The sequence below is a fragment of the Corapipo altera genome, unplaced genomic scaffold, assembly GCF_003945725.1.
Source record: "Corapipo altera isolate COAL_440 unplaced genomic scaffold, ASM394572v1 2b, whole genome shotgun sequence".
Classification (NCBI taxonomy): Eukaryota; Metazoa; Chordata; class Aves; order Passeriformes; family Pipridae; genus Corapipo; species Corapipo altera.
This window is the reverse complement of record NW_020884874.1, coordinates 16,749,980-16,775,777: the sequence shown is the minus strand read 5'-3', so window position 1 is coordinate 16,775,777 and position 25,798 is coordinate 16,749,980. Positions and strand designations below refer to the sequence as shown.

The following is a 25,798-nucleotide window of genomic DNA, read 5'->3' as shown; positions in this document are numbered from 1 at the left end:
TCATTTGAACTTCATCCAAGACTTTCTCAGAACTGTTCTTAGTAGTCTGTCTGCACTGTCTTGCAATTTGAGTTGCCTCAGAATGTCTCTGCAAATCTATTGCACCTGACATACTTGGTGTCCGTAAGCCCAATCAATATTTTGGTCTGGCAGTTCACTAAGAAGCTGTCTATACTATGATGAGCTGGACCAATTGCTCTCTGTTTCCCTAAGCAGAAAGTCCATTTCTGTTCTGAAAAATGGGAGCTACTAAAACTCAACTAGGAACAGAAAGGCAAGTAGAGCTGGAACAGCAATTAGTAGTTTTGGGACCAGAGGGAGCTAAGCAGCTTTTAGCCAAGACAACCCCAAACTGGGATTCTTTGACCTCTGTAGGGATAACAAGGAAGAATAGACTGAAAAGGCCAACAGAGAGAAGCCAGCCACACAGCAACCCAGAGACCATTGTCTTTAGTCTTACCGTAAGGCCATTAACAGGTCCAGATTTTGCCTAGTACTGAGAAATCACTTAAATAAAGCATAAAATATTCCCTGAGCTAAAGTGAGATTTTTCACATAAAGCTTTAGTTGAGGGTAGACCCTCAATTTTCTTTATTTTACTTTTCGTCCCTAGCAAGTGTGACTCAGGACAGACTCTAAGTAGAGAAACCACATCTTCAATTATGTAAAAAACGGTTTACAGTATCAAATGGAGCATAATACAGGCATTAGTGATAGAAATCCAGCAATTCTTGCAAGTGAAGTTGCAGGATGCACCAGCATAGGTATATTGATCCATCTGTTTTTGGGTTTTTTTAACTTACTTGGGAATTCAGAGGAAATTTGGGCTAAAAGCCCTGTGTATAACTTCAGTCTACTGGGTGACCTGAGATCACTTTAAGCTCCAACCACTTGCAAAGTGCACAGGTCTCACTTGCAGCTTGCAATGAACAGAGTTCCTGCGACATCACTTAGCATCCTGTTCCTATTAGCCCAGATTTCAATCCCTGCCAGTACAGTTTGTAGCGGAAATTTCAAGACAGCGTGTTAGAGAATGAACTCCTAGTGGGTTTTTTGGTAACGTACATATTTCCTCAGTCTTCATTGTCACCAAAGCTTAAAAAAGGTCTGTAGACTCAGGCAGATATTATCCTACCAAGGGCCTACTCCTTAGCTAAGCTCAGCTCTTCCAGTGCCACCTCAGCCTCAAAATATGTCAGCGTTATAAGCCAGTAAGAATTCATTAGTCTAGCGTCTCTTTTCTTTTACCTCACAACGTCCCACTCAAGAAAACAGATGGAAGCTCTGAAACTTGAATTGTTTGAGTGTCTTACGAATTTTAGAAGACTTCCGCAGTACCAATACTCCAGCAGTGGCTCAGCTGTCTGTCACTACAGTCCTTGCAATTGGCACCATTAAACTGTTGTAAACCACAAAGCTTTGGTCATTTGAAGGTCAGTTTACAGGGAGATGTTTAAGAACAACCCATTTCTGGCTTGATGGGATTTTACTGATTTGTGTGTCCTTATTTGGGTTTGAGCATGTCCCTTATGCAACTGCTTAAAGGCTACCCCAGAAAGCATGGTGATACAGTGCTGGAACTCTGTTCCAATATTGACATTCAGCGTGAGGAAATGCTGTAGTTATTAAAACCTGCTGTATCCACTTGTAATCTGTGTGATCTTAACAAAGCCAAGCTGCCTTCCTCAGATGCCAGGTTTGCCCTACTGTACATCTCACGTCACAAAATATGCTCTGAGGATTCAAAATGAAAGCTGGATTAATGTCAGCAGTTAGAACAGGTCTGGAGAGTCTGTGTCTTACCATCTGTTAGAATAAAAATCCTAGACAGAAATATGGTGTATAACAAATAAGAAGGAAATGTTGCTAAGTTGGTGGGCTGTGAGCACTTCAGTGTAGGCATCTGGAAAGGAACAGGGTCTTTCCCAACACATAACAAAAACAATTCAGAGTAATGCTACTTCATACTGCACTGTGAGCCACAGGATATGTCCTTACGAGTCCTAGCACCTCATACGAGAGGTGTGCACATCTGGTTGCAGTAGTGAGAGGATGGCTTCCTGCTGTAGCTGTTCACATTCACACTTAGATAACCCAGATGCCAGAGAGCACTTGAATTAAATTCACCAGGGGTGGCATATGCTGATACACTCTGTGAAAACATGAGACTCTTAAGATTTACTCTCCACACTTGAAAAACCTATCATATGACCTTTGTTTAAGCAATAGGACACACACAGTCCAAGTCAGTGTTTAGTATGAGGATCTGTGTTCAGGGACCAAAACAAAGTCAGTAGCCAAAATCTAAGCTGAAGGTCAGGGGAAGGGCTAGCAACAACAGGCTTCAGTTGTCAGCCAGCCCAGGAGCAACTGCAAGTTCTGGCTGCTCTCTCCAGCCAGTAAACCAGAGCTGCTTTAGCATGACCCAAAGCGGTTGCTTATTTAGTCATTACTGCCCGGCCTCACTGGCAGGGAGGTCTGATCCAAACCTAGGATCCAGAAACATGCTCTCCATTTTTGAGAAAATAAACAGAGCTAGAATTTCAAACTGTGGGTATTAAACGCCCGTGAAGAGCTTACATGGTACAGGTCATTCTGCCTTCTCGTCTTGAAATATTCCACATGAAAACCTGGCAGACCATATCTAAGCAACAAACACATTTGTCCCACTGTGAGATCTGTTTTGAGGTGATAGTTAACCAAAGAAGGGCTCAGCCTGAGGAAAACATTTTTTCCCAGTCACTTGTAACTTGCAGAAGCAATTTCCAAACATGCTTAATGTTGAACAAAATCTACTATTAAAGTGAATGTCTAAATTCATGGGCATCAACAGAAGCCAATTAAGAGCAGACAGAAAACACATTTGACAGTCTCTCCCACATAATTCCCTGTGTTGGAAACAGCATGGGAAGATTAATATCCAATGAAGTTAATATGAAGAAATACAGAAAGCAATCATCCTTTCAACTTCTTGCATTTGTGTAAATTTCTTCTTGCAAATGGTAATCCTGTCAAATGTCATGTCAGTTTTGTAATTTTATTTTTTTTTTAAATGACAGGAGACTTTAATGGCCATTACTAATACCTTTTGGTATGCAAAGCATGACCATGATACAATGCAGGAAAACTTCACTGTTCAGAGAGTAAAATGACTAAATGCAAGCCTCAAAAACCTTTTCCACTTGTGTATAGATTTGTATGAATGAATTTCTGTAGAAGAGACTGCCCCGGTCTGCGGTGGAGCGTTGTAGGGCCGGGACACCGCACAAAAGTGCTCCAAGAAAGCTTTGAGGTGCAATGGCTACTTTATTGAAAGTGTGCAGGGTTATATAAGCTCTGGCGTGGAATGCACCAGAAAATGGGGTGGAGCATGAGACAGACAACCAGGGAACAAATAGGAGTAGGGACTCAGGGGAGGAACTGGGAGCGGAAAGGTCCAGTGGTAGCTCTCCCAACTCTGCAGCTTTCTCAGCTAGTCAGAGGGAGGAGCAGGGAAGCAGGAGCAGACAACGCGTGGCGTGCCTGGGCATGCCTGGGCAGTTAGAACTGTAAGGGAATCATACAATGCACATATTTAAAACCACGTTATAACTGTAAAGTCCATATAATAAAGTCCTTTCAATTGCTGTATATCTTTTTCCACGCCTGGAACCGTTCCCATTCTGATTCCTGCTCCTCCACAAGAGACTTGCAGAATGTGCACAATATTATTATGTTCTGCATGAGTGAAAATTGAGTGATGATACCAATCCCATCACAGTGAAACTTCTTTGGAAAGCTAAAGTAATTTGATTGACTTAAACTGGAAGCATTCCAAATTTGTCTTAATATATCTGAGAACAGAACTCAGCATCTATCTTTTCTTTAATCAGGGAAGTAGCTCTCTCTCTTATAGGAAGTCTCAGTGAAGCTGATGAAATATCTATTTGTTGTGTGTGGCATGACTGATTTGTTAGGTTTGCACAAATTACAGATGCCAATGAGTTTTGTCATATACCAAAACACAAGTTTTAGTAAACATTTCAAGAATTTTTGCAGTTCTGATATAATATTTTTATGCGCTGACAAAATAAGTATCACGACTTTTATAAAAATTACAATTCATAGGAAATTGAAAAATAAATTTGTTGCAATTCTAAATTAATGCCAGTAACACAACTTCTACATTTATTATAAAACATAAATACTAACTTTTTATCAGCTTTATTCATTAAAGCAAGAATGGATTAATTTAGAGTAGGAGATCCCAAGTTTTCTAGAAGGTTATGTATGGATTTACTTGTAGCTCTAGAAATCCCCAATAGAATGGAACTGAAAATAACTATACAAAATTTAGCTTCTTCAGAAAAGATATAGTTAGAATGTCGTATGTCTTCAGGACAGTTACGTGAATAACAGTTTTAATAACAAAGACATTCATTCTTTGCTTACTTTCCCTGCACTTCTTACTTCACTGCACCTTCTCACATCCTGCTCTGAGGCTCCTGACTCTTTCAGGTAGCCAGGGAAAGCTGCTTGTGGGCCCACACTGTAAATCAAGTTATGCGAAGTTATCTCAATAAAAAAAATAAAAATTGCTTAACAAGGAAAGAAAACCCCAAAATTCCCACAGACGTGTGGCTGCTTTCATAGAATTGCAGAATATTCTGAGATAATCTCAGGGTTTCTCTTTCAAAAATGCTTTTTAAAGAAGACAGTGGAAATTCTAAAGTTCCAATTTTCCCTTTCTGTTTAATTCTATTTTATAGTTTCATTTTTTCTCTTTCCTTTCCTCTTCTTTTTGATAGACCAGATCAAGAGGTTAAGCAGGGCCTCATACATATGCTGAGACTGGAACACAGTCATATGGTAAGAACATGGCTTTTATCCATTGTGATTCCTGGTTCCTTTGCTGCAGAATATGACAACTTTGTAGTAAAAAAAAGGTTCACAAAGAAGGGACAAGCTCACGGGAGAGGAAGCCAAGTGCTCTCCCAGATGACCTTAATTCCATCACAGCACACTTTCCTGTATGGAGATTGGCAAAACATCCATAGAGTAATTAATTTCAACAAAGATGGCATATTAGCTTGTAAGATATACATTCTTTGGGACTTCTCATAGGTATGGAGTCCAAACACAAACATACAGAAGATGGAAATCTAAGACTTTCATATATCATTTTTCCACATTTTGTCTGGTTTTTTGGCAAGTATAGTGAGATTTTACTTCCTGGAAGTTTTTTTCCATGTCTGTAGTATGGAAGTATTCAGAAAACCACAGTCTACCTAACAAATATGTTATACATTTCCGGTGTGTTCTCTGTTGTTTGCCTACTAAACCTGCCATAGCAAATTTAATTCTGTTGAGTAGTGTGACCCTAGTTCTCTCCAACAAATACGATTCCATTCAGCAGACTTCACAGTCTCATTTTGATGATTTTCTAGGCAATTTGCTAAGGTACTGTATTATTCAGAGCAATGGAAAAATTCTTGCTTTTTCATTTACTTGTCAATACATTTTTCACCATCCAAATATAAACACGGGATTTATTTATACTTTGTATTAATACAATTAAATTTGTTAGTCTCTACTTTCTTGACTTATATGCCTAAAGTATCATTCTTTAGCTCTCCCTTCTTGCTAGAAACCAATCTGTTATACAGCAAAAATCTTCCTTGGCAGTTCTGCTTTCTGTTACATGCAAGAGAGGATTTTGGTTGTTTTCTTGCTGATTTTTCTGGTAAAAAATATTTTTTCTGTCTCATGCTATTTTACTGTTAGTATCTTAAAAATTGTCTTTCAGAATACTCAGTCTGTAAGTATTTATGGGGAAGAGACAGTGGCTTCCATGAATTTTTTTCTTTGCTGTTTTAAACACACGCAACTGATTGCTTATTCTTAGAATATGGAAAGAACTGATGACAAGGAATTTCCCTGGTGCAGGGAATTTTTTCTTGTTTTGTCAGACTTGCAGCACAGCCAAATTGATATAAATTCATTTGAGACAATGAATGACATATTGCTAATTTGTATGGTGATAATCTAATGCATTTTAGTTTAATTGTTTTGTAACACATGGAAAGTTGGTATGTATGTGTAATTTTGATCAATTCATGTGTCTCATGTTAAATACCTAAGGAAGAGGGATTCAGGAATAAATTTAGAGACATCAAAAACTGTAGCCTTAAAGTTTTCTGTAGTGGTAAGTATAGGTGAAGGTTGATGGCCTTACAAGATTCTTTTCTGCACAATAGTATTTCTTCTGCATCAGCATCAACAGGTCTCTGCTTTGCTTTATGGTTGGTAAATTCAATCCTTATCTAAAGGCTTTTTAGGAGGCCTCCATATCTGAAAAAACCCAGACAACAATGATAATTTATATACAATGGAAAACTAAAAGGAAAAAAGCTCCCAACACTTTAATAGAAAGATTATTAATGAATTCATTTAATCTGTTATACATATTGCTGTGCACATGGTTTTAATAAAATCTGTTTTTTTCCTTACCATTTCACACATAAGATGAAAAAAAAGGCAGTAACTTGACATTTGCAGGACAGAATTAGTATTTTCTGAAGTTAGCTTTGTTCTTTTTGGATATTGTTTTCCATTCTGTCAATAAAGAAAGAAACCTCAATAGACTTGAACACTACTTTGCAATCTGTCTGCTGTGGCCTGTGCCAGCATACTAACTTTTCTGCTTTTTTAAGGAGCATAGATTCACTAAAAGCAATTATAACCACATGAGAACATTCAAGACAGGCAAAAAAGAGAACGAATTAAAAATGAAAGAACCTGGAAAAGAGTCTGGCACAAACATCAGTGGGAAGAGCAACTAGTATTTTGTAGGAATGGAACTATGCAAATATTATTCACATCACTTAGTGATGGAAGGAGAGTAAGAGGCATTGCTATACAGATAATGTGGAAAGGAGTCCCGCCAAATGGCCGTTCCTGGATGAAGCCAACAGCAAACACAATGGTGTGCTGTGCTCAGACAGTTTCTCACCCTTATTACACATATATTTTTTTGTTCTCTTTAATTACAAACCAGGATGACTCAGCACACCTAACTTTTTTTATTTGTTTTAGGCATTTGCTACTTCTTGGGAGGTGAGTTTGACCGTATGTCCAAGGCTATACAGGTGGCATGGGCGGAAGCAGAAACCTGGACACAGATGAGGAAATGTGGTGTGGAAACATAGGCCTGCCCTCCTTTTTGAGGTTGATGGTGGTCTACGCAACAGCTGGGCCCTTCCAAAGAGGGAAGCTTGAACATTTCCAGTATCTGAGGATGGACTGGAAATATTCCAGTGCCTGCTGCAATTGTAAAAAGGGAAACACTATGAGAAAGATATGTGTCCTAAGAAAATCAGAAAGCCCAAGTAACTTATGCTCTAAGTGATCCTGGGATCCACAGGCTGGACATTGCTTTGCCTTCCTTACCGAAAGGTGAGAAAATGCCTACACAGGCCAAGTGTCTGCAAGGCAATGTCTTTAGCCATTCCCCGTCATGACAACTACAAGAGGTAACAATCCTTTCTCACCCTCTCCAGAGAATGTGCCGTTTGTGACAGCATTCAAGTCTAAGCATTATTGAATACTTTCCTGCCCATGAGAAGGTTCTAAGCTTCCATCAAGGGAAAGGCTCTATCTAAACCACAGAGGAGAACTCATACTAGCTCCTGCTTACCCTGCTTACGAATATTTCATTCCTAAACTGAAAAGTTAAAACGTTGCCAGGGAAGTGATATGTTGCATTCCCCTCATTAGTTCCTCCCCAAAAAAATGAAATGCAGAAACATGGGTGATGTGGCATCATCTTTTTTTCAGCCAGGGAAAGGAACAAGACCCAGATGGACACCTGTGCCACAGTGGTACCGGGAAGGGAGTCTAGCATGGAGAGAGAAGGAACATTTAAAGTATTCTCCTACTTTCCACATTTCATAGGAGTTGCAATGTGCACATCCGTGTGGAACAAACCGGCTTCTCCAAATTCCCTACAGATCTCCCTTATTCCCTTTGTAGCTGTAGACCAGCTTCACTGAGCTTCACTTCAGGCTGTTAGCTGTGAGTAACAGGAGCTGTCATCATAAAAAAAGTGATAGGCAGCATACAGACCAAATAGATTTGGAGATCCAATCTTTTATTTTATTAAGGTTTAGTTACAGATCTGTAAGATAAGTATTTTTTTAATTCTCAGACTGATCAGTGGAAGTGTCTCTTGTTAAAGACAATGAGAAACAGAAAGGATTCCTTACATTTATGGAAATACTTATGCTTGTACAGATCTTTTTCTAGATGGAATTGTGCTTGCAGTACTAGTAAGACAACAATAGCTTTTATGGCAGCTGGAAATTCATCAAATAGCACTTAAGACTTTTAGAATAAGTAAAAGTTCTCCTTAGACACTACAGATAAAAGCCTAGCTCCTGGAATTCAGTGGGAGTTTCATCATCCATTTTAGTGGAGTCTGTATTTCAACACACAAGTATGAAGTCATAGAAATCAGAGATGGAAAAAGCTGCTTAATCATTCAGACCAGACCCAAGACCTTTCTTTATTCCTTTTTATTTTTATCCTTAAGGACTTCTTTGGTATCTGACAAGCTTTTGAAGGCTCTTTTTTTTCTGAGGTATTCCTTCTTTCCTAAACATCTCAGACCTCTGTTTTTTTCTGGGCAACTGAAGAGAAGGGCAGGCAGCTTTGAACTCTTGATGTTCCTGACTGATGAGTTCATCCTCCTTCTCCCTTCTATATCTTGCCAGCACCCACACCATCTCATGTTTTCAGAAGGATGAGAAAGAGTTTCTGTACCCTCACTTCACCTTTAGGATGGTTTCTAGTCACAATGCACACGGGAAAACCCCTGCCAACTGACAACACATAGCAGCCTCCAGTAACCTAGGTTTGCCCACGTAACTTTAATCTGTCTTGTGCCAGTTCAGCTTTACACTCTACAATGGAGTTTCTCTGTCTTTTGTAGGCTTGTCACACCTAATTTTTCACATGGTGTAAAATAAACTCTGTTAAGGCATATATTAACCTTAGCAATTAGGGTGCATAAGGAAAAGGAAAACCAAAACGCTGTTTTCCAAGTGGGAAGAGGATGACACCTACTCATAAAATGTTTGAAAGTTTAGCAGATTTGGTCTGCATAATTCAAACTAATATCTACAGTCAGTGAGGTTTCCTAAAAGGGGTGCATAAATTAGAGAGGGAGCAAGCATGAAAGTCTGGATATTTTTATTCATCCCCTGGCAACTTTTTGGAAAGCAGTAGTCTGATGGAGCATCACAGGAGATCTTGTGAAGAGAGTTGAGCAGGTGCACTAGTAAGGTTAAAGAAGGTGGAGAAAAGTGTCAAATAGCTAAAGTTATTAAAGTAACTAAAGCATCAGGTTACATGCAGAGGTATTTTCAGGAGTGTCAGGGGACCTCATTCATTTTGATCACAACCAAGTCTGGCAATCTGAGTGCATTGTGACTATCTGCTGTGTAATGCCTTTGAAGGTCAGGCTTCACTGAAGAAAATGCCTATAAGTAATGAAACGCTTGTCTTTTAATGCCTGTTGAGACTTAACTGTTAGTAAGTTTTGGAAACTTTTTTTTCTCTATACTTATTCTGCTTAGTTTTATTTCTACTTCATTGTTTTTAGTCATATATCTTAGTACAGTCTTCTTGACCCCTGATGATCTGTCACAGTATCTTCATAAGGTAGTGAAAGATAAGACAGATGCAAGATGAACAGTGAAAAGGGGCTCCCAGGTGTGGGTGCAAGGACAGGAGGTGGCAGTAGCTCCTACAGGGCCCCATGACTTCACTACAATGCAGGTGGGATGCTGGTACCCACTGGTCTCCTTCCTCCCACCAGAGATCATCCTAGTAGCCTGCAGGAAAGCTCAGCCTTATTGCCAGCACATCACAAAAATTTTCTTTCTTTCTTTCTTTCTTTCTTTCTTTCTTTCTTTCTTTCTTTCTTTCTCTTTCTCTCCCTCTCTCTCTTTCTCTCTCTCTCTCTCTTTCTCTCTTGCTTTCTATTTAGGATGCTAAAGAACATGAAGGAGGGCTTGTGTAACAGCCTAAACAAGGATGTATTAGTGTGTTAGCAGTTCTACTCTTTCCTCATGTGATATCCCTCTTGCTTCCAGTTTTTAAACTTAGTTGTGTGTCATTTTTCTGTGGGTTAGCATGCAAGGTGTGTGCAGTATCCACACTGCAGATGTCTTTATAGGGGCTAACTCCCAAGCTTCTCTTTACTGCAAGCATATGAAAAAAAAAATTGTGTGTGGTTAACAGATCTGCTTTAAAACTCTACTTCTGGAAGACATGACCAGTGCCTTACGGGAGCCTCTTCTTCTTGCTCTCCTAAAGAAGAGTTAGATGACCAGCTCAGATGTACACATCTATGCTGCTGATACACACTTGAAAAGCCCATCTATTAAGACATCTATATACCCGAATGACATTTTAATTTGGAGGTGCTGAAATCAAGTTCACAGCACTGAAGTAAGCTAAAAGCTAGAAATTGATATATGGGTTCTAGACATTCAAATGTGAAAATTGCACCTTTCAAGTTCGCAGTGAAGAAATGTATTAATCATTTCACCATATTCTAGTTCCTCTAAGACAAAATCCTATAATTTTATCCCTATAGGACCCTATATCTACAGATCAAGACTTAAGGATCTGGTGATCTGGACATCTGTAAAATCTTAGATAGGGTCTAGAAGATGTAAACCATATGTTTGTCATGCCCATCAAATCCTGGAATGAGACTCATATGTAGATCTGTGTTTTTTCCACTGCCATATGGGAGGGGCATATTGTACAAAATATGGATGAAGGTACGGGTCTAGGTAGAGATGAAAAGTATCTGGTAAGAGCACTTTGTCTTTGAGAAGGAATGTATCAATAAACATGTCGTTGCTCTTTATGATGGATATGTGTATTACATTTTGCATACACTTACCTAAGGCCCTGAACTGCAGCACAGTGTCAATAATTTCACAGTTTTCCTCTCTTCTTATCAACAGTTGTGTTCTATGGAGCTTTATAGTTTAATGTGTGATTGTTGGAGAGGTAGATCATGTTCTCCAAAGTTTCCTGCATGTGAAAAAATGGCATAACACTTAATTTAGAATGCTACTTGTCAAAAATTGTATAGCAAATCACTCATGATCTCTCCCCTTTCCAATTAAAAACCTACCTTTAAGAAATGTGGCAATAAGCGGAGGCACATGGGCTGCTTGGCAGTCTGCCTAAAAATCCCTGCAGCCAATGAATAATGATTACACTACAAAGCATCTGCCATCCAGAAATAGACTGTACTGTTTCCTAAACTTGCTATTGTGTCTTTGTACACTACATAGTGGAGGTGAATGTATTTTTTCTTCTGGTCACAGTGAGGAGCCAGATTTTAATTTAAATTAAAAATGTGATTAAACAAAGTCCAATAATGCATAATGTTAGCAAAATATTAAAATATATCAACTATTCTGCTTCAGATTTTTCTATATGAGTAAGTATTTTGCTGTAAAACTAGAACAGTTCTAGCAGAAAATTGTTTTCCAGTAGTCTCCTGCAAAAAAAAAAATCAGCATTAATTGAGATTAACACCTGACATCCCAAAACAAATATTTCAGGCAGGTTAATAAACACAGAGAGTTGTCAGGGCAGGTCAAGCCATTGCAAGCACTCCTCCACCACAACAGGAAAAGTATTTTCATTATCATCAGGGATAAATCAAACACCAATTCTGTCTTTTTTTACAGGCAGAGGCATCCAGAAAAAGTGCTGAAGGGTCACGAGGAACAAAAATGCCTCCAGAAGGCTGGGTGGAAACAGCCAGCCATAAATAGCTGGAACAATTATGAACTGGAGAAAATGAAGAAAAGAACTACTTTCCTGCTTTTTCTTTGTTTGTTATGAAGCCATGGTGCATCTCTGTTAGAAATGAATAGGCACTCAGCACCTTGATATGGTACCACTCTTTCATCAAACCAAATCCCCTTGTATTGTCTAACATTTACGGTACATGGACAGTGGCACTTCTTTTTCTCCTCTATGTTTCAGTGACTTGAGTCTCAGCCGCAGAGATTTCTTCTGTCTAGTAAGCAAGGAAAATTAAAATGATTCTTAGTTCTTAGGACTTACAAAAGAATACGATGTTGTCAACTGAATGGGAATTTGGCAAGTTTACCTATGGACAGCTTATTCTAATCTATGCCTGGGTTTGACAACCAAGTAGAATTTAAGAAGCAAAGATTGCATGTTAGTACTGGGGAGCATTAATAGAAATGCCAGCTCAACTCTTCCATATGCTAAGTGGCTCAATTTGAAAACTTGTGGATTTAGGATATAAAACCAAACATAACACATGTAAAAACAAATGGCTGAACTAGGAATAAAGTTTCAGAAATTTTGGAATTGGTGGATTCAGCTTTACTCCAGAAATCCTGAAGAGAAAAAATTGATATGTATTCTGAGCAAGGCTTCACTTTTGTTTGTTTCTTAGTGCCTTAGGAAGTGGGTAAATTTTAGTCAGATTATCACAACTTGAAAAGATGTCCAAAGGTGAAAACGATGATCTCTGCTGTGCTGTGATATTGTTTAGGATGTGAATCTGCAATTGGTTATGCACTAGACGCGTCTTCTTTTTTATTGACTGCACGAAGGTCAGAGTATATAAAATTATGCACAGCTGTAGAATTGGCTGGATCAAAGTCACAGACAAAGTAACCAGACAGCTCTGTAATGATGGATCCAAAAGTTCACTTGGATAGTCTATAACCATATTATCTTCTTTTTCTTCTCTTTTATAAACAAAAAAGATTCACCTGATTTTTCAGGATTGGACAACTATCCTTCAAGAAATTATTCAATTTTTATAAGTCAATAAAGAGAGCTATATATTTCTTCATTTGTTATAAATATCAAAGAATAGTTGTAATAAATATCAATACAATAGTCGTAATTTTAATACATGAAGCGAAATTTAGCCTCTGACATAGAAGCTATTACTAAAATGAAAGAGCATGTAAAATGGTAGAACTGTGTATATTTTTCTGATTCTTTTCCTTATGAGGAAGGTTACTTATTGCAATTGTTTTCTCTTAACATCATTTTCTTATTATATATCAACCTTGGTTCAAGCATCTTGATACTATTGTCCCACATCAAACTAAATATTACTTGGCAACAGGCAAGGACAAACAGATAGGCTTACAATTTGCTTTTATAATTAGCTGCTGTGTCAGTGTGAAAGCTAGGACACATGAACAAGGTACATGACCATGAACTGCCATGCAAGACTACCTGCTAGACTCATTTGCAGCACTGACCATTATGAACAAATAGGTAGCAGTGTGTAATCTCAGGCTGCAAAAGGGCAATTTCAGTGACTGAAATGTCTGATTACTGAAAACGTATCTAGAAATGCAAGTAGAGATGGACCATGACTGGTAATGAACAGAAAGCTAGAATCATCCCACTTAATTTCAGGTTCTCAGCAATGGTTTAAATTATGGGCAGAGACCTGCTAAATTTCTTTTTCTGTCACTGGAGAGAGAGAACACTGCCAGAGGCAGAGGTCTAAAGTGAGGGGGGATGAGTGAAAGCACAACTGTTTCCAGGCACAGGGAAGGTGGCATGTATTGCTTTCACATCTTTCCACATGTATTTCCATAGAAGGGTAGTTCACATAAGGCCTAACTGAGCTGGGGCTACTACAATTCAGACTCCCCCTCCCTCCCCACCCACAATGAGTAGATGCTACCCATGATATGAAAACTTCAGAGTTTATAGGTTACATGCAGGCCATCTCCTTAAAGCACTTGCCTTTGTAGACTGAAAATTATTTGAGTGTTCTTCTTGCATTATAACATGGTAAAGGAATTGTCTGGACATAGAAGAGACATGACAGTGCTGGGTGCAGATACGATGGGAGCAAATATGCTGATCATTGAAATGGCTGCTACCCTGGGAATCATCACTTAGGGTTCTGGGACAAGAGGAAGTTTAGGACCTCCTTAGGTCCCTACCAACCCAACCAGGAAATTCGCCGCTAAATAATGCATTTGCTTAAGTTGTGTGAAGTTACACGGAGTTTTTAATTATTTCACATTCCGTTTGATAGGGAAATGTGCTATTGTAGGCTACTTGGCTGTGTTGTCTTATGCCTTGCAAGAGCTTAGGAAGTAATGTGAACACATTTAGGCAGTATATGTGTAGATGAGTTTGCACATATGTATAATGCAAAACCTGTATATTGGGATTGATAATTTCTGTGGGTTGAATCTGCATGTTAGATGCAACCACAGCCAGAGGTTTTGTACTGTTTTAAGCTATGTGATTTGATACAACAGAACATGTCAGAAAACCAGGACCACATTGTCCAACTTCACTTCTAGAAAAATAAGAGATTAGTTTTGTATTTTGAATACACTTTGACCAAGTGATTATGTAGGTGTTTTACTCTGAACACATACTTCAAGATGTTTCAATACTTTTCTTTATCAGGGTCTTGGTTATATTTATGCTTTTGTTTTTTACCATGAATATATCCAGTCATGATTTTCCTGATGGCAGGATCTCCCTGTGTAATGTGTGTATTTGTTTTCTTGAAGATGTAATGAGTTTAAGACGCTTTCAGTAAAACAAAGAAATGTTCTGCAAATTCTCTTCATTCTTGACAGCTCTACCCTAAGGACAAGACCATTGGGTTCCCAAGCTTATACAATCATTTTTGTCTGAGAACAGTGAACCATAAGAAACTCCTGTTATTGCTCAGAAAATATGTTGATTTCACTAAATAGCTGAAGGATAGAGAAAGAAATTATTTGGTCTTAAGCATTATTTGGCCCAGTATGGATTAAAAGAAATCTTGTCCCCTTCTCCTCATCTTATCTTCCTAAAAAGCAGTAAATCTGTTTCCTTATTGATTCTATCTGTAAATATTTTTTAATAACTCCAGATTGATAGCTTAAAGTTTCAGAACATTCACTCAGTCTTTTTAATTCACGATGGAGATATCATGATGGATATAAGGCATTTAAATACTTTAGTGATAACAGGAGGGTTGCAGAGAATCCATATCTATTTCACTGAGCTCAAAAGAAAGCAGAACATTTTCCTGTAGCTTAGAAAAGATCTATACATACTGTGCTATTGTGTGTCAAAATGGACGCCTCTGTGTTGTAAGCTGATTTAGGTTACTCAGCTGATTCTCCAACTAGACACTTATTGCTCCTTATCTTTCATTTCTCTGATCTAAATCAGTCATAAATTGCAAGCATAGGTTTATCACAGAGGTGAGAGGAGACAGCTTCAGTTCCCTGAGCCATCAGCTGGGGTAATATGTGTCCTGTGTTACATCAGGCAGTTGTGGCCACGCAGTTGTTCAGCCTCTCCTTTCAGATCAGGGCTTCAGCTACGTCTGTCTTAAAAGCACCGCTCCTCCAAGAGCCTCACCCCAAATGCCTCCGGGGGTAAAATCTGAATAATAAGGATAAGATTTGAATAATAAAATGAAGACAACTTCCAGCTAGTTTCTATACACTCTTATACCTCCTTGGAGAAGGGATTTGGGCAATTTTAAAGTGTGTCATAAAAAAGTACTATGGTAAACACTTTTTTTCCTCCTAAATGGCTGTAAAGGGAAGCAAGAATGGGCATCTCAGGGACTGATACCTGCTGTAGAGATACTTAGAGTCAAATGACTAGAGTTTTGTGACCATAAGAAAATTGTAATATATATTACAGTGCACACTGGCCTGAAAATCAGGGTACTGTTAGGGTGATGTGAACTGGTTGAATTTTTAATACTGAAAATTTGGCCTCAAAAATGTGAGGGCCAGTTACTGTGAAGAAATGTACCTCTTCAGAAGTGATTATTGTCCCTATTCTTGTAGTCTGTGGGCAGACGTACTTTTATTTAACTAGCTAGAATAGTTTATCAGTTCACTGCTCCGTCAGTTTGTTACCACAAGCCCACCAGAGCTTAATGCCACATCCTTCGCTGGAATGACATGAGTATTAAACAGAGAAAGAGTCAGTAAAGAATACCTGTTGAAAGCAGACTTTGCAATACCTGGGATGAATTTATCCTCTAGTGTTGTTTTTCACTTCACTAACTTCACCATATTCATGAAAAATGGGATAAGGCAACAGAAATGTGGCAAAATAGGTGGGGCTTTTTCAAGGTAAGATGCTCCCTTGTACCTTTGTTTGAAGTGAACTGGTCCATAATGCCACCTTGGCAGCCATGGGCTATTCCAAATTGTCCAGATTCACTTATTAAAGCTATTCAATTTTATGGCTCTTGCCAAGATTAATAGAAGCATCAAAACTTGTATAAAATGGAAAACAGATGCAGTAGAGGGGGGAAAAATAAAACCTAAAAAACCACCCCCAAACAAACCTAAAAAAAAAACCCCCACACCCAAAGCACAATTATTTACATCAATGCTGAGCAAAGTAATTCAAATTCTTTAGAAGAGACGATACTTAAAATTCACAAGCATAGATCAACTTGTTGAAGAGTAAGAAAGTTTATCATTTAAAGATTGTGTTGGAATTCAGGAGCCAAGCAACTACAGGCAGAAGAGAGACTATATTAGGATTTGGTGAGGCTATATGCCTGGATTCAGAGATGGCAACTCCTATGTACTCATTAAATGTTCTTTAAAAAGTTACATCCAGAGTCATTTTCTGTGGTCATAGGCAAACAGCACAACTAGTTTGCTGGCATTTCAGATTTTCTTCATCTTGTTTTAAATTCTTTAGATTCACTGTACTATATAAAAATGCTATAGTTTGCATATAGGGAGTTGTGGTTTTCTTCAGATCTGTGGGTTTTGCATCCTGGAAGTCTTGTTTTGAGACCAAATCTGGTCATTCCAAATTGATTACACAAAAACTATAGACTAGGTTATAATTTCCATGGTGTGTGTAATATGTGGTGTAGCTGATTGGACACTCAGAACTTGTGGTAGACCCTCCAGCTTGCTAACTTCCTAACTCAGCAGATCACAAGCCTTTAGATATATATGTCGTGTAACAAGGATGGTGATGTTATTACTGTAGGTCTAATTAGATATCCTTTAATGATGCTTTCACTCAAAAATCTTGGAGATGCGTTTCATCCAGATTTGGTTCTTTCCCATATTTGTTAAGAAAAAAAATTATTTTGTATCTCTGCCACAATTAAAAAAACTCACTAAATACTTGTGGGACATTGTAGACTGGAGGGAATTAAAATAAAACCTCATGAGAAAAAAGAAACTTACACCAAGTTACAAAAGAAACCCCAAAACCCCTGTATGAGTAATTGGATCCCAAAATGTAATGAAATGTTGGCTGAATGTTGTGCTACATACCAAATACTCCCTTTAACAAGCTGAAATCTGAAAACAGTGGAAATGTAGATCAGAGTTTCTGCTCAGAAATGATAGCATAGGAACAAGGACCTGTATTAGAAATAGGCTTCCCATTCACAAATATCTTTAAGTTAAGCATATGTTCGAAGAGACCTATTTTTTTTTGAGCAACTATAATCAGAATGAAATAAAAGCCCTAAACAAAAGTCTCAAATAAAAACCTACCAGGGCTTAAGGGAACTGTCATATTGCATTAGGAAAATAACATTTTTGCTCCTGAGACAGTATCGTCACTTCGTAGAAACTAAGAGGAGAAAGTGGAAATAGATAATGTAATTTATACACTGGTAATAAATGTGAGTTGGACAATTTTAAATTAAAATATAGTCTCACAAAAGTAAAATGGCAGATGAGTTTGGATCTATTAATAACACAGACTCAGGTCTGCCTGTGAAAAAACTCAAAGGTGAGATGTTGCATGAATACACTTGCAACAGATCTCTCCTTTTCCTCTCTCCGCCTCTGGAGTTTCCTGTGCTGTGTAGGACAAGGACAATTTCAGGCAGAAGGTGAAGTTGGACAAGATTGCTGCAGCCCAGGCCTCCCAAGGTATCAGCAGAAAAGCCACTGCAAGCTTATCACAGTCCAAATATTACTTGACTAACTCCCACAACAGTGGGATGCTGAAAGAAAGCAGATATGTATAGGAGGAGCAGTTGCAGGAGTGAAGGAGGAGGAGAACTGTTGTGTGCCTTCTGCTTGGTAGTCAATTCCACACCTCTATTCCAGCTAGTCCCATGGGACTCCATTGTCCCCTCTGTAAAGGGGAATTTCAGTATCTTTTGTTGTTGCCTGGCTCTAGGAACAGTTACAAACTTATGGAGAAATAGCTGCTTTAGGTCCAGGTTTACTTTATAAGGTCCTGAACATCACTGTATTAAAAGGTTATTCACTGTATTTAAAGTTTATTAAAAACTTGAACTGTATTTTCAAAACTGAGACAAACACCAAGTCAAAAGAATTTGAGTTTCTCCTCTCTATCCTCATGACAGGTCTAGTAATATTCCATTCTTTGATTCTTTATAATAGCAAAAATCCCAGGAAGAGGAATCTTAACACATCCTTTGCTTAATTGTGGCACAATAATATTTCCCCACTAAAGTGATTGTATCTCCTCTGAATTTTACTGGATGGTTATGTGGCACACATGATTCTTTTCCGTAAGGAATAAAAGTAAGTGAGCTGCTTTCTGTACAATGTATGTCTCATTTCTATATCAGAAATTGTCTTTGGTTTAATAATTTTGAATTTAAATTTGCTACAATCAGGAGAGGTTAGACATATATGTATGGTCAGACACCCAGGGCTCAATTCTCCTAAGCATATGAGAACATCTCCCCTCCTCCCCTGCCCTTATCGTAAAGATATTCAAGCTGTGGTCTAGAAATGTCTGATTCTCTTGAAGGTCCTATTTATATCTGCCAGTCCTGCATGGCAGATATCCTCTGTCAGATATTGTAAGGTCTCTGGAGTGACACTAAGTATCTGTGTATGAGAAACTGAATCAAACCCATTAAGACATTTATCACAGTATTTTCAAAAGCATTTCATCACTCATCTCCCACTAAAAGTCACTGGAGATGGATTTGGATCATTATTATCATTAGCAACCTAAATAACTAACCTGTCAATGTGCAGCTATTGAATATCTTGCATAATGGCTGACACATATCTACTGGATAGTTTGCAAGACAGTGGGAAAGGTGTAGAAGTATATCTGTGGGCAGGATAAAACATGATTGAAAATCAGCACACAGTTGACTATGTTTAGAAGATGGTTTTATTGCCATATAAAAGCATTATAAATATTCATTAGTAATATCAACCTGTAATTGCAGAAATAAAGAATTATACATAAACTTGACTGTATTTCAAGTAAAAAATAAATATTTTAAAATGTTTATACCTAAAGGAAAGAAACTGAGGAGTAAGAGGATTAGCTGTGCTCCAGGCATTGAATGTGTGGAAAAATAAGAATCACTATAGGCATCCGTCTGTATCTTTGTGGCTGTGAATAGGCTCTCCCTCACCTCTGGGTTTTCTTCTTTTCTCTCTTCTTCTCCCCTCACCCCAACATGTTTGGCATTTGAGAGTTTTGAAGTCATTTCCTCCTCTGGCCTCACCTGGGATCTTTGCTGTCCCAGAACCTACTCCTGACCTCAGTGTTGTGTTTTCATTTAAAGCTGGGGATGTCTATAAATGTCAGCAGTACAGGGCAATTAGAACTTTGAAAAGGGCTGTAACATAAACCAGCATTATAGTGAAATGGATACCGCCTTAAGCTGCCTGAAATTCACTTGCTGTTGGAAAGACAATATCCTGCCATTCTCCCATGGTGGCCTTCAGCTGAACACGTTTGGCTGACGGTTGACCCATTATTAGAATAAGTCTCTGCATGGCTTGAAACAATGAAGAAACACAGAGAGAGAGAAGCCAGCAAATTGGGCTGGTAGTTAGCCAGCACTGAGCAGAAATGTGACACTGGATTAGGCCTTAATAGCTGTCTGTGGTGCTATCTGTGAAATTCAATGCTCTCCTTGTTTCCCTGCATTACAGAGCAGAAGCATGTGGTTAGATGTTGAGCAAAATCCCTCCTTTTTTTCTTTTTTTTTTTTTTACTAATAGACTCTAAAACATACCTCCTGTATCTCTAAAAATAAACATTCATTGCAATAGCAATTTGATTCATTAATAAGGTCCCTTTTTTTCATATGTCATCACACTATGTTAATTTATGAGGTTTCTGGTTAGCTCTGTCCTTGTCCCTCCAGTGCACATGTGCTGCTTTCCTTTGCTGCTCTAAGCTGCTATATATAAATTAATTCTGCCTTCACATCATCTCCATTAAAACCATCTAAAGAGCTCCATTAAAGCCATTCAAACACCCTCAAAACTCACTGTGAAGGAGAAGGAGAGGAGTTTTTGCATAAAATATGTTCTGAATTTGTCAACACTACATTTCCTTTTTTTCATGATGCAACCTAATGTAAAAGCAATATGGCAACACTCTCTGTGCAACTGGGAGTATGTGCTAAAGTCAAGTAGGATAAAAGAAAAAATACAAAAGCTCCAAAGTGATCTATTCAATGGATTTCTTAGCAAATACATATATTTCTGCAGAGAGATTTCATGGAACCTCTCTTTCTGCTCCTAAGACATTTCAGGTTATTGCACTTTGTTATATACAAAAAATCCATACAGGCAGAATTTTGCTAATTTTCTGACAAGGAATTTTGAAAAGAGTTTTCTCTGATTTATAAATGTTTAGATTCATACATTGCAGTTTTTTCCTTTTTGAACCTAGTATGGAAGCACAGAGCCATGAAACATGCTGGTGAAAATAATCGTGTTTTACTGCAACTCCTTGAAGTTTAGCTAGTTCACTGATCCTGCCTACTGCCTAGTAGGGATAGGGATGCACAAGGATGTTCTTTTATGGTACCTTGATTTTTCTCAAAGCTTCCACACTGCACATTCACCTAAACACATTTAATCACAGTTAGACCAGGATGTTGTGATGCAAAATCCTGAAAAGATTCCCAGTAGACTTTGAGTCAGGCTATGAATATTTTTGAAAGGACACTCTAGAACAACGGTAGGGTTTCAGGAGAGTCACCGTACCCAACAGGGACTGTCTTGGGCTGGTTGCTGAGCATAGTGCTGTTTCATGGGTGTTCCTGGTATATATAAGGCCATATGGTGCTAGGACCTGCATGCTGAAAAATGCAGGTACAGCGGTGTGTTCTAAAGGCCAATTTCAGAGCACGTATCTATACTTCCTAGTCAGTATGGTGCCATTTTAACATATGTAATAAAACTAATCCTCTACATGAGATACACAAACAGGTCACGGCCTGTGAAATTATGAGAGGTGTCAAGGGAAAACCAAAGTATGAGGTTGACGCTGGAAAAAATGTGTAATTTACTACACAACGGCCAGTGCAAGTTCTTGTTCCAAACAGAACTAACTTCCCAGAAGCAAATCTTTGTGGTTCCATAGGGTATAATACGGTTATTCCAGCACATTTCTAGTCACCCTGAGATGTTTTGCAAACAGCATGGTGTGCAAGCTTTATCTCTGACCTTAACATTCCTTTAATGAAGCTTAAAGTGTACATTGTCTCAAGTAAATATGTTGTTTACAGAGCGAGCAGTATAGTGCTCTGCTCCTCATCTCCTTAAGGGTCAAGTTCACCTTTGGGAAAGAGGCAGGAACGCAAAAAGACTATCAAATTTGTCTAAAAATCTATGTTGTCAGCTAAAGAGAGAGAGGTATATGAGATCTGGAACAGGAAAATCTTAAAAAACAGAGGAATGGATACCCTTTTTTTTATATACATATAACATTCTTTTCCCAATACAAAATATAAGTAAGCATTTAGTTATTTTTATGAAAGTTATTTTAGTTATTTTTCTTGAAAGTTGTATAACCTATCAACTCCAATCTCTTGTCTCTACAGTGCCTGGGTTATATTCAATTATGGAAGATAAAACTTCTGGGTTATATCTTCCACTAACAGTTTTTAGTGATGAGCGGAAGATATAACTGTGATATTATTGCCTGCAAACTCTTTTTCAGCTGTGGATTCACAGCCATCCAAGAGTCTAATCTATGACTCTACAAAGACCCACATCTCCCAAAGTATACAGACATCTATGGTTCACAGATCTTTGTCGATAATTTTTAGAGGTTGGATACTGAAAGCTGAATGATCTTCAAGCTGTGAGTCATGCTCTGCAGGAAACATAACACTGCCAAAACCCTACTGTGGTACTAGTTCTAGATGCAATTCTTTTCTGAATGCACTCAGTAGGATACCTCAAGAGAAGGATAGTTACTGTATGCAACCAAAGTAAAAGCACAGAGGAATAACTGCTTTTTATATGGGCTTGGGAGAACCCAGTCCCATCTGTGCATCAAAATGTGCACTCATGAAGACTGGACATTCAGTTTAATGCAGCTTCCTACTTCCAAACACTGGTGCAAGAGCTGCCAAACATTCTGCATGTCATAGATTTTTCCTTATTACACAGTCAAATACCCTGTCCTATACGAAAATAAAAAAGGACATCGCTTTTGCTATGTTTTTGCAACAACCACTTTCCCAGGTGCCCATAAAATGGGATCTTGGAAAGACACTACAGGGCATATACAGACTTTCTAAGGGGGACAATTAATGCCATGCTGAACATACTATGAAACTAATCAAATCACTCCCAGGTGCAGATGTGAGGCAGAACTGGATCATGCCATTGCCCTGCCTGCAGCCTCCAGGGTCTTTCCCTGATCCTGCCCTGCTTGCAAATTTGGCTGCCTCCCACAGGCATGCAGTCCCTTTGACTCTCAGTGCTCAGCTCAGATTTCTGTTACTCTGCAACACAGGTAGAACCTCATCAAAAGTCTTCACTATGAACATTATATTCTCAGGGGCATCAGCTTGGAAGTCAGCACGTTTTACCTGCTTTCCTGCCTTCAGTTGGTGTAGGATAAAGACATGACCAAATGCTTTCCAGAATGATGGCCTAATATCAACGACTGTTTTAACTGATATAAATCAGCACACCTCTGAAGAATACTCGTTTGCTGCTTTGTTTTGACTACACTTAGTGTCTTCTTTGGGACAAAAAGATTCAACCGTTGGAGTAAATTCTGTACTCAGTTATGACTGTGTAAAACCTGATTATTCCTTCAACAAAAAATAGTCATTGGAGCCTTACATGAGATTCACTGAGAAGAGGGTTCAGCCACAACTTACAGTATTTCTCACAATACCAGCTGCACATTAGCCACAAAAACATCTCAGAGATGCCTGGATTTGTTTCAGTGGTAAATGAAAACAGGTAATCCCTTCTTCAGAGATGATTGTGTGGGATGTTTTGTCCTCCTTCCATGAGTAAACCTCCACAGGGCTCTAAACCACCTTCTGACTTGAGACTTTGGTTCTAATCTTTCCTACATGACTTTAGACCACAGTGAGTACAAGCCAAGCCCAAATCTGTATATAGCAAGCCACAAGACTGTACTGCAGAACACCACTAGTTTGCAGGCGAAATGCAGTACAAAATGTGAGATGCCCGTAGACCACCTGATTGCCTTCTGGAATGCTCAACATGACAGTGAACAGAAGGGGCTGCAACTCTGTTCAAGGAAGATGCAGAGACTACTTTGGCCTTCTCAGGGGGATATTTACAAATGCTTCTAAGGACAAGTGTGCTGAACTTCCTAAGAAATCAAATTAATTTGCGCTCTACCAAAGTGAGTGAGGCTCTGCTAGGAATCTGTCCTGCAGCCAGAAGGCTACAACTTAGTTGCCATTACTGAAACTTGGGTGGGACAAATCCCATTACTGGAGTGAGGTTGTTGATGGCTCCAGGCTGTACAGGCCTCACCTGGGGAAGGAAGGAGGGGTGGAGAGATTGCCCTCTACATCAAGAAATGGATAGAGTGTGAAGAGCTGTCTCTTAAGAACAGCCACAAGCAGGTTGAAAGCTTATCGGTAAGAGTCAGAGACTGAGGCAACAAGGGGAACCCTCTGTCTTCTACAGGCCACCTGACCAAAGGGATTGGCGAAGTCCTCTTACTCCAGTTACAGGCAGAATCACACCCACAGGCTCTTGTCCTGCTGGGGGACTTCAACCACCCTGAGATCTGCTGGAAAAGTAGCATGTTAAGGTGTAGGCAACCCGGGAGACTCCTGGAATGCATGGAGGATAATTTCCTAAGCCAGATAACAGTCAGCCCTAGCAGAGGGGATGTGATACTGAACCTGTTGTTCACCAGTGCAAGTGAGCTAATTGGATGAGAAGGCTGAGGTACTGAGCAACATTTTGCCTAGTTTTTGCTGGCAGTCTCACTTTCCAAACCACTTTAATGGCTGGATTGCAAGATGGGGAGCGGAGGAGCAAAACTCCTCCCACTGTAAGAGAATGTCAGGTTCATGACCACCTGAGGAAGTAACTCTAAGGGTCCTGTCAAGACGCATCCCAGAGTCCTGGGGGAATCAGCTGATGTAGTTGGCAAGGTACTCTCCATGATATTTGAGAAGTGGTGGCAGTCAGGTGAAGTCCCAAACTATCTGAAAAAGTGAAACGTTGTATTCATTTACAAAAAGGGTAGAAAGGTGGACCCTGGGAACCAGCAGCCTGTCAGCCTCATTTCTGTGCCTGGAAAAATCATGGAACAGATCTTCCTAGAAGCTGTGCTAAGGCACATGATGATAAGGGAGGTGATTTGAGACAACCAGCACAATTTCACTAAGGGCAAGTCCTGCCTTACCAACCTAGTGACCTTCTACAATGGAGTGACTACAACAGTATACAAGGGAAGAGCTATGGATGTTGTCTATCTGGACTTCTGTAAAGCCTTTGACAAGGTCCCCCTGCAACCTCCTTCTCTCTATGTTAGAAAGGGATGGATTTGATGGGTGGACTGTTAGGTGGATAAGGAACTGTTGGGACCATTGCATCCAGAGGGAAATGGTCAACGGCTCAGAGTTCTGATGGACATCAGTGACAACTGGTGTCCCTCAGGGGTCTATATTAAGACCAGTGTTGTATTAATGCCTCCATCAAGGACATAGGCAGTGGGATCATATACACCCTCAGCAAGTTTGCAAACAACAACAAGGTGACTGGTGCGGCTGTCTCTCCTAAAGGTCAGGATGCCATCCAGAGGGAACTTAACAGGCTTGAGAAGTAGGCCTGTACAAACGTGATGAGGTTCAACAAGGCCGACTACAAGGTGCTGCACCTGGGTCAGAGCAATCCCAATCAGAAATACAGGCTGTGAGGAGAACAGATTGAGAGCAGCCCTGCTGAGAAGGAGTTGGGAGCGCTGATGAACAAAAAGCTGATCATGAGCTGACAATGTGTTTTCACAGCCCAAAAAGGCCAACCATATCCTGGGCTGTATCAAAAGAAGCATGGGCAGCAAGTTGCGGGAGGTAATGGTCCCCCTCTACTCCACTCTCATGAGAGCCTATCTGGAATATTGAATCCAGGTTTGGAGTCCCAAATGTAAGAAGGATGTGGACTTGTTGGAGCGGATACAGGGCAGGGCCACAAAGATGATCAGAGGTCTGGAGCACCTCTCCTATGAAAACAGGCTGAGAGAGCTGGGGTTGTTCAGGTTGGAGAGGAGGAGGTTCCAGGGAAACCTTATAGCAGCCTGCTCATTTCAGGACTAGATGACCTTTAAAAGTCCCTTCCAACCCAAACTATTCTGCCATTCTATGATTCTATGAGATATCAGTATAAAATTTTGGTCATTGTACCAAAAATTTATACAAGTCTATTGTTACCTTGTGGTTAAATATTATACAAATAGGGAAAATCACATCCATTTCAGTTATGATCTCATTTCTGTAAATGCTGCATGA

General features: G+C 39.2%; 2 long non-coding RNA genes across 3 annotated transcripts; one reads left to right on the top strand and one right to left on the bottom strand.

Moving 5' to 3' along the window:
- Positions 1-4,196: 4,196 nt before the first annotated feature.
- On the bottom strand, positions 4,197-7,499 carry LOC113943011. 2 transcript variants are annotated; one of them, XR_003526156.1, is made up of 3 exons: positions 7,429-7,499; positions 6,215-6,330; positions 4,197-4,311 (listed from the first exon to the last, which is right to left on the bottom strand). It is a non-coding gene; the product is annotated as an uncharacterized LOC113943011 (long non-coding RNA). The 2 variants fall into 2 exon arrangements; XR_003526155.1 differs by lacking the exon at positions 4,197-4,311 and adding an exon at positions 6,014-6,115.
- Positions 7,500-9,492: 1,993 nt separating this feature from the next.
- On the top strand, positions 9,493-11,877 carry LOC113943012. The gene is made up of 3 exons (XR_003526157.1): positions 9,493-9,570; positions 10,357-10,491; positions 11,757-11,877. It is a non-coding gene; the product is annotated as an uncharacterized LOC113943012 (long non-coding RNA).
- The last annotated feature ends 13,921 nt before the right edge of the window (positions 11,878-25,798 follow it).